The following is a 9,996-nucleotide window of genomic DNA, read 5'->3' on the forward strand; positions in this document are numbered from 1 at the left end:
CTCCTCCTGCCCAGCCCCCACCTGCACACACACAGGTGCATACACACATCCACATGCACACACTACTCTCTCAGGAGGTCTGCTGGGAGACTAACAGACTTTCAGAAAAGCCTGTTCCAACCCTGGCTTCATGGGGCATGGTGAGCTCCTGATCTTCTTTCACAGGCCCTTGTTGGGGAGGAAAGATTTCTCTCCCTCGCCCATCACCAGGTTTATGGCCGAGGCACCCATAGTAAAAGACAGATTAACAAGAAAAAAGCATACACATTTATTTAATATCTAGGTTTGACATGACACGGGAGCCTTCAGAAAGGAAGACCTAAAGAAACAGGAAAACCTGTGTGTTTTTATGCTAAGGTTTGATAAAGAGTGAACAGTCGTGCAGACGTGGACAAAGCGGGTAATACACTATTACTATTCCAATGATGATAAACTGGCGGGAACTTAGCAAGGCCTGTTCAAAATCTTCTCTGTGTCCCTGAGATAAGAACATTCTTTTCTTATTGGTATAGAATGGGAATCTCATGCAAGGGTCTTATCACCTACTTCAAAACAAGATGAAGGAATTTTTTTATGGCCTGCTTTAGGAGGAAGAGGGTCAGAGAGACCTTCTTGTTTCTGCTGCTTCCTCCAATGCCAAAGTGCCATATTTGGGATAGTCTGTTCTGAACCCCATCATCCTGCTGCATGAACCCCCCATGACCTAAGTCTCCCGCCTCAGAGAGACCTTTCTTTTCTCCAAATCAGTGTTTTGAAATCTTTTTTAACCCTTGCCCCACTTTGGTGAACACAAAAGTCTATCTCTGAGATTTTAATATGCCACTTGCTCCTCTCTTCATATCTTCCCCAAATATCCTGCAGTTTGCGTTACAAATATAAAGTTTTCTCCTTATTTTCCAAATATAAAATTATATGCACACAATACTTGAAAGAGTATAAAGGTAGAGTGTATTGCTAGAAAGAGTATAAAGGTAGAGTGTATTGCTAGAAAGAAAGTCGTACCGGTAGAGTCTAGCATGAGCCTGCATCAGAATCACCTCCAGACTTCTTAAAATACAGATTGCTGGACCCTACCTCCGGAGTTTCTCATTCAGGAGGTCTGGGATGCCCGGGGGAACCACATTTTGAGAATCGCTGCTCTAGAATGATGATACACACTCCCTCCCTAGGGCCCGAAGTAAGGCCAAGCCTTTGACACAACAGACACCAGATCATCTCATGGCGCTCCCTTCTCTCTCTGTGCTCCCTCCCTCTACAGAGTGGGAGCACCTACCTGGATCTCAGTAACACTGAGGGCCTCTCCTGGGTGGCCCTGCATTGTTATGCAGACCAAGTCTCTGTGTTGGCAAATACTTCACCCACTCCAGGGAGAAAGGAAAGAAGGAGGTGAGAAATGAAGAACGCTTTCTCGCCAGAGTAATATTGAACACGTGTTTTCAAACTCCACATCCAGAAGGCTTAGGATATGTACATGGTGCCGGGCGCGGTGGCTCAAGCCTGTAATCCCAGCACTTTCGGAGGCCGAGACGGGCGGATCACGAGGTCAGGAGATCGAGACCATCCTGGCTAACACGGTGAAACCCCGTCTCTACTAAAAAATACAAAAAAACTAGCCGGGCGAGGTGGCGGGCGCCTGTAGTCCCAGCTACTCCGGAGGCTGAGGCAGGAGAATGGCGTAAACCCGGGAGGCGGAGCTTGCAGTGAGCTGAGATCCGGCCACTGCACTCCAGCCTGGGTGACAGAGCCAGACTCCGTCTCAAAAAAAAAAAAAAAAAAAAAGGATATGTACATGGTGTGTGTGTGTATGTGAATGTGCACATGAGACACACACATATATGATTTTTTGTTCCTTAGATTTCTGGGCACCATGTGCAGTAACTAAAGCAGAGCATTCATCCTGTAAATCTGAACAGCATTAATGAAGAATGTAGGTCTCCTATTCCAGCCGGGACTCAGAGCGGAACAATGGTATAGCTTGTGTATTTATTTAGGCCTTGGCATCTCAGCAATGAAAAAGTTCGTGGAATAAATGAGCAAAAGGTGGAGAACTTTTTTGCTCTGTGTTTATAGGTTTTGGCTGTTCCCAAACCATCCATCGTGAGCTCTCACCGTAAAGCAGACAAGCAACCATTTGACAGGCGCATCTTGAAAGTTTTACACTATTTATTTTTTCCTCTGGGAAACAATCTAGGTCTCTGCCACTGAGGCTGTCAGGCAGTAACGGAGTGCCTGAGCTCATTCAATTGTTTATGAGGCTTTCTCTGAAATCCTTAGCCCTTTCCTACGGATGGGAAAAGCAATGAAAAATCTCTTAGCAACAACCGAGCAGGGCTCATCTGTCCTCCCTGTCCTGATGCTGCCCCCTGTTTACTATTTATCACTAAATGCGGATAGTGATAAATGGCTCAGCTGGTTCCTTTCTACCTGGGGCTGGAGCATTACACTCAGTTCAAAAAAGGAACTTTAAGAGGAGAATGACCCATATGGTGAAGAACTTTAAATTATGCCTTACAAGGAAAGACAGAGGGAACTTGGAAGGCGTAATCTAGAGGTGGACACTACCCCTTGTCATCAAATATCCAAAGAGCTGTTAGGTAGAAGCACCTTGAACTTGCTTCCTGTGGCTCTTAAAGGAAGTCCTATGATGTTCAGGATTTGCCAGGCAAATGTTAGCAGAGGCATTAATGTTAGCAGAGACTCTTTTCTTCCTCTCTCTCTAGGCAATCTCATTTCTTCTCATGGCTTTAAATAACATCTTTAGGCTGATGACTCTCAAGTGTATATGCCTAGCCCAGATCACTTTTCTAAAATGAGAGCTTGGGTATTCAGCTGCCTACTCACGTCTCCACTTGCTGTCTCCCTGACATCTCCAACTTCATATGTGTAAAAGTGAACCCTTGATCTGGACCCCCTAACCCAAATCTTATCCTCCCACCATTTTCCCCATCTCAGTAAATGGCACCAGCCTCCACCCAGTTGTCAAGTCAGGAATCTGGGTGTCATTCCTGGCATTTCCTTCTCATTCACACCTCACATCCAATCCATCACCAAGTTCTGTTTATTCCACCTCCAAAATATTCATTGAGCTCCTCTATTCCTCTCCACCGTCATATCCACCACCCTCATTGAAGCTGCCATCATCTCTCATGGGACTATTACAAATGCCCTCTAACTACTCTTCCTGCTTCCATGTTACCTGCCATCCTCCCACCCAACAGCCAAAGAGACACCTGAAAACTCAACATCTGACCATGTCATTCCCCTGCTTAAAACCCTTCAATGGGCTGGGCGTGGTGGCTCATATCTGTAATCCAGCACTTTGGAAGGCTGAGATGGGAGGATCATTTGAGTCCAGGAGCTCAAGACCAGCCTGGGCAACATAGTGAGACTTCGTCTCTACAAAAATTTAAAAACAAAAATTCCTTCAATGGTGCCTGTTGCAGTTAGATAAAGTCCAGGCTCCTTCTGAGATGCACAGGGTCCTGCATAATCTCTCTCCCCTCATCTGGTACCACCCTCCTCACTGCTCTACACTGGAGCCACACTGGCCTTTTCAGCTCCTCAAAGGTACCAAGTTCCTTCCTGACACCTCTGCCTTGATTTGCCATCCCCCAGCACCCCCTCCCCTCAGTCTTTTAGTTCTCATCTCACATGCCAGCTTTCCAAAGAAGCCATCAATTTTAGTTATCTTTTGCTGCAAAACAAACCATCCCAAAACGTAGTGGTTTAAAACAACAACCATCTTATTTCTTGTAATTCTGTGAGTTGCCTGGGGCTTAGCGGGATGGTTCTTCTGCTGGTCTTGCTTGTCAGGTGTTCACAGTGAGATGGCACCTGGGGCAGAAACATTCAAGATGGCTTCACTCACATGTCTGCCATCATGGCAGGAACATCTCACCTGGGATACTGGGATAGCTGGGCCTCTCTGTGTCACCACAGGGCTCACTCTCCCAGTGGCTTCTTCAAATGATCTCTCCAGCAAGACGACCACACTGATTTGGGGCTGGAATTATCCCAATAAAAGCTTTGTTAGAATAGAGAGCTGTGAATATTGGATATGTATATTTGTTAGTGTGAATAAATGGTTCCCAGGAGTGATGGTGTCGTATACTGAAAAAGAACAGGACTTTGGAGTCCAAAGTTCAAATCCCATCTCTACCATTTATGATTCTTGCTTATTCATTAAGGCTACTTTGGTTACTAACAATAGAAATGAATTCTGGCAAACTTAAGCCAAAAAGGGAGAATTTATTAGAATGTATTAGTCAGGGTTCTTCAGAAAAACAGAATCCATAGGATGGAGATATATATAAATAGATACATAGATATAGGTAGGTAGGTAGGTAGGTAGGTAGGTAGGTAGGTAGATAGATAAAGAGAGAGAGATTTACCAGGAGGGATTGCTCACACAGTTATGAAGGCTGAGGAATCTCACGATCTGCCATCTGTAAGCTGGAGGCCCAAGAAAGCCAGTGGTACAATTCCAGTCCAAACCTCAAAGCTAGAGAACTAGGGAGTGGGGGTGGGAGGTGAAGGGGATGGGTAGGATATAAGATCTGGTCTCAGTCAGAAGGTCCAAGAACCAGGAGCACAGATACCCAAGAGCAGGCAAACCTAGATGTCTCAGCTCAGACAGCAAGAAAATATGCCCTTCCCTGCTTTTTTATTCCATTCAGGCCTTCAGCAGATTTGATTGTGCCTACCTGCATTGGTGAGGGCGATCTTTCTTAGTCTGCCAATTCAAATGCTAATCTCTTCTGGAAACACTCTCACAGACACAGCCAGAAATAATGTTTTACCAGCTATCTCATAGCCCAGTCAAGTTAACACATAAAACCAACTATTACAGATCACATGGAAGGGTTGACAACCATGCCTCAGCAGTAGGAGTCAGCAGCTTTTTTTCCAGAGTGTTGCTACTAACCTTTCTCAAATCAATGATTTCTTTGTGTCTCTCTTTCATTCTTTAGTTTAAAGTCCTTTTTTTTTTGAGACGGAGTTTTGCTCCTGTTGCCGAGGCTGAAGTGCAGTGGAACAATCTGAGCTCACCGCAACATTCGTCTCCTGGGTTCAAGTGATTCTCCTGCCTTAGCCTCCTGAGTAGCTGAGATTACAGCTGGGATTACAGGCATGCACCACCACGCCTGCCTAATTGTGTATTTTTAGTAGAGATGGGGTTTCACCATGTTGGTCAGGCTGGTCTTGAACTCCTGACCTCAGGTGATCCACCCTCTTCGGCCTCCCAAAATGCTGGGATTACAGGCGTGAGCCACGGTGCCTGGCTTCTAGTTTTAAGTCTTACACCTTCGTCTGTCTCAAGACTGACCCGGCTTGGTTCAAGTATCAAATTCCTTGGTCGAGCCAGGTGCAGTGGCTCACACCTGTAATCCCAGCACTTTGGGAGGCTGAAGTGGGTGGATCACCTGAGGCCAGGAGTTCAAGACCAGCCTGGCCAACATGATGAAACCCCGTCTCTACTAAAAATACAAACATTAGCCAGGCGTGGTGGCAGGTGCCTGTAATCCCAACTACTCGGGGGGCTGAGGCAGGAGAATCACTTGAACTCAAAAGGTGGAGGTTGCAGTGAGCCAATATTTTGCCACTGCACTCCAGCCTGAGCAACGAGAACAAAACTCCACCTCAAAAAAAAAAAAAAAAAAAATTCCTTCGCTGGCCAACCAGCTAGGGCTACAGGGTACAGTTACATGATACAGGGTAGGCTGCCAGGTACGCCGGAGGATGGGGCACACAGTTGGAAAAGGGAAGTCAGCGTGAGGCAGGTGACGAACCCAAGATGGGTCAACTATACTAGGTCAAGTTACTGGTAAGCCTCAGTTTTCTTACATATAAGGTAGGATAATCTACTTCTTAAAGTTACTGTAAGGATTAATCAAAATCATGTCAAAAAGCGCCTAACACATAGTAAACACTAAGTTTACGGTTAAGTGTTGTTATTTTTAAAAAATAGTGTATCTTATTTATTTTATATTTTTTAAAGAGATGGGGTCCTGTTGTGTTGCCCGGGCTGGTCTCAAACTCTTGGACTCAAACGATCCTCCCACCTCAACTTCCCAAAGTGCTGGGAAAAATAATTTTAATACTGGTGAAGAACTGAACGAACTAGTAATAGCTTCAAAACATCATCATAATATTAAAGAAAGATTCTGGGCTCACCTTATACTTGTCTTGATCCAGCCATGGAATCAGCCATTTCTCCAAGGAGCTCTCATTCCTTTTATGAAAAACGGTATTCAAAAGCCAAGACCTGGTTCCTAGATGTGCTCACTGCTATTAGGATGTCACTGTTTATAGGTGTTCTCAGGGGACAGAGCTGGGGAACACACATGTGCACACACACATTTATATCTACATTTATTTCTGTCTCACTGCATATGGGAAATCATGAGTTCACACCCGTAGCCCCAATTCCAGTTAAACACCCCAGGTTTTATTCTAGTTTTCTCCTTTACCATATTTGTCAGTTTCTTGATTTTAATGGCTGTGTTTTGGTTGTAAAGGAGAATGTCCTTATTTGGAAAAAATATACACTAAAGTATTTACTCAGTGAGGGGTATGAAGTCAGCAATTTACTCTCAAATAATTCAGGAAAAAAAAGTTATTTGAACCATATTTGCAACTTTTCTGTAAGGTTCAGATTTTTCAAAATAGAATTTATTAAAAACAAACAAAATCCTAAAACAAATAACCTCATACATGTGTCATTTCATTACCTGGGCAGGTAAATTATTAGAAAGAGAAATGCTTCATCAAAAGACCTGTCCATTTGTAGTTTTGTTTTGTTTCTGGAGACAGGGTCTTTCTCTGTTGCCCAGGCTGGAATGCAGTGGCACAATCATGGCTCACTTCTTCCTCAAACTCTCAAGAGATTCTCCTTCCTCAGTCTCCCAAATAGCTGGGACCACAGGCATGCACGATCATGCTCAGCTAATTTTTAAATTTTTTTTAGAGATGGGGTCTCTCTATGTTGCCCAGACTGGTCTCAAACTCCTGGGCTCAAGATATCCTCTGGTTTTGGTCTCCCAAAGTGCAGAGATTAGGCCAGGCAGGTGGTTCAAGGCTATAATTCCAGCATTTTGGGAGGCTGTAGTGGGCAGATCACTTGAAGCCAGGAGTTCAAGACCCGTCTGGCCAATATGGTGAAACTCTGTCTCTATTAAAAATATAAAAAAGCCAGGCACAGTGGCATGTGCCTGTAATCCCAGTTACTTGGGAGGCTGAGGCACGAGAATAGCTTGAACCTGGGAGGGGAGGTTGCAGTGAGCCAAGATCTCACTACTGCACTCCAGCCTGGGTGACAAAGCAAGATTCTATTAAAAAAAAAAAAAAAAAAACCACGAAAGAAAGAAAGAAAAACACAAAGTTCTGAGATTACAAGTGTGAGCCATCTCGCCTGGCCCATTTATAATCTTGATGGCTGTTGCCCAAATTGCCCTCCACAATGATTTTACAATTTACATAACCCCCCACCTGGAGTGAACGAGAAGCCTTACTCTCCCCAACATGATGTTTTATAAGACTTAATTTTTTAAAAAACACTTCAGTTGAAGACTTTACTTTGAGGGATCATTTCTATAGAAGTTCTGGAAGAAACTAGAGAAGTTTCTCTGCGCAGGTAGAGCACCGGAAACCACCAGGAGGAGGCATGTTCTCTCCTGAACGTGAAGCTGGTCTTGGTGTTACTTTGCAATTGCCGTTTGGCATTGATGGGCATTCATTTCCCTCCAGCAAAGTAAGACGGAGAAGATGCAGCCTGAGTGGTCTGCCTTCTTAAAAAAAAAGAAAAGAAAAGAAAAAAAAATTTGTTGGTGAAAGCTGCTTTCTCGTGTAGTTTTAATTTGCATTTATCTTATTGTGAGTGAGTTTGAGCATCTTTTCAGAGACTTAAAACGGGTTGTATTTTTCTTTCCTTGAGTGGTTGGTGCACAGTCTTTACCCAACTTTTTATTGGCTTATTGTTCTTTTATTCTTGTTATTATCATGATCATTGTTGATTTAGAACCTCTAAATGTGATGGCACTTAGCCCTATATGAGTCGTAAATATTTTACCCAATGTGTCACTTGTCTATTGACTTTTTTGAAGATAGTTTGCCACGCAGCTAGTCTTTGTTATGTAATCACATGTACCACTGTTTTATAGCTTTCTGGGTTGTTTTACACCAACAAAAGATGATTAAAAATCATTTTCTTATGGTTTCTTCTAGTACATGCTTTTAAATTTTGTTTATTTTTACATTTAGATACTGGACACATTTGAAACGTATGCTAATCTAACTTCATTTTTTTCCCAGAGGGCAACCCCATATATTGAATCATTCCTCTTTCCTTCCTGGTTTGAAATGCTGCCTTTCCTGCACATTACATTCCTATAACTTCTGCATTTGAGCCTATTTCTGGGATTTCTGTTCTGGTCCATGGATCTCTGTCTCTCTCCTGTGTCTCTGGCCACTCCTTCTCAGCCTCCTTTTCTGGCCCCTCCTGGCTTCCCCTCCCCTCCTCTTTGTCATGGTGTTCCCTCCTGTTCTATCATGACACATTTTCCTTCTCTGTCCCACGCTGATTTCATCGGCTTCAGGGCTTCCATACCAGCTTGGACTGAAACTAACGTGGCATTTGTATCTGTAGCCTGGCACCCTCTCTGGAACTACAGACTGATGGAGCCACTGTCCTCTCAGGGGCTTTACTTGGAAGCTTAATCTGCATTTTGAAAATAACACTTCCTAACCCAAACTCCTGCTGCTCCCCAGAACCTGCTGCTGCCACAACATTCTCAGCAAACAGTAGCTCCATTGTCTCTATAGCTTTGAGTCAAAACTCCATGTCTTTAATGACTCCTTCCTCTCTTTTTTTTTTTGAAATGGAGTTTTGCTCTTGTTGCCTAGGCTGGAGTACAGTGGCGCAGTCTCAGCTCACTGCAACCTCCCCCTCCCAGGTTCAAGCAATTCTCCTGCCTCAGCCTCCCAAGTAGCTGGGGTTACAGGCACCTGCCACCATGCCTGGCTAATTTTTGTTATTTGTAGTAGAGACAGGGTTTCACCATGTTGGCCAGGCTGGTCTCAAACTCCTGACCTCAGGTGATCTGCCAGTTTTAGGCTCCCAAAGTGCTGGGATTACAGGCATGAGCCACCGCACGGGCTGACTCCTCTCTTCTTTGCGACATCCATGCCTATCAAGTCCTGTCAGCTCTGTTCTCAAATAGACCCAGAATTAAACCAGTTCCCTGTCCCATCATCTATCTCTCCCCTGGGCTATGGAAATAGCTTCCTAACCCATCTTTCTGTGGCATCCCTGATTACACCCCCTGACCCCAGGTCCACTCTCCCCTCATCAGCCAGAATGATGCTTTTAAAATGTAAGTCTGGGTGGCTCACGCCTGTAATCCCAGCACTTTGGGAGGCCGAGGCGGCGGATCACAAGGTCAGGAGATCGAGACCACCGTGAAACCCCGTCTCTACTAAAAATACAAAAAATTAGCCGGGCACGGTGGCGGGTGCCTGTAGTCCCAGCTACTCGGGAGGCTGAAGCAGGAGAATGATGTGAACCCAGGAGGCGGACTTGCAGTGAGCCAAGATCGCGCCACTGCACTCCAGCCTGGGAGACAGAGCAAGACTCTATCTCAAAAAAAAAAAAAAAACCTAAAAATGTGAGCAAAATGAATTGTTACAGTAGTCCTAAAGTTTCTTCAAATTCAGAGCTTATCTCTTCTGAATTTTATTTTTATTCTGACCATTGATGTTCTTGTTTTTCCGAACAATGTTGTTCTCTGTGCCTTCAATAGTGCTAGTTTGATGGTAGGTACAGCATTTATTAAAAGAGTGCCCTACTATTGTCTCCAGGGCTTCTTCCAAGCTTCCAACAATCTTGGCTAGTGCTGTGTATATGGATAGGTGAGGACAACTGCTTCATGACTGTCACCTTGATGACAGGGATGTAAGACACACCTCAATTTCAGAGATGTTTAATTGTAAAAACAACAA

The 9,996-nt window shown here is 44.3% G+C and overlaps 1 non-coding gene across 1 annotated transcript; it reads left to right on the forward strand.

Moving 5' to 3' along the window:
• The first annotated feature begins 7,565 nt into the window (after positions 1-7,565).
• LOC111550467 lies at positions 7,566-7,780 on the forward strand. The gene has a single exon (XR_002734043.1). It is a non-coding gene; the product is annotated as a small nucleolar RNA U3 (small nucleolar RNA).
• Positions 7,781-9,996: the final 2,216 nt, after the last annotated feature.

The sequence above is a fragment of the Piliocolobus tephrosceles genome, chromosome 15 (assembly GCF_002776525.5).
Source record: "Piliocolobus tephrosceles isolate RC106 chromosome 15, ASM277652v3, whole genome shotgun sequence".
NCBI classification, from domain to species: domain Eukaryota; kingdom Metazoa; phylum Chordata; class Mammalia; order Primates; family Cercopithecidae; genus Piliocolobus; species Piliocolobus tephrosceles.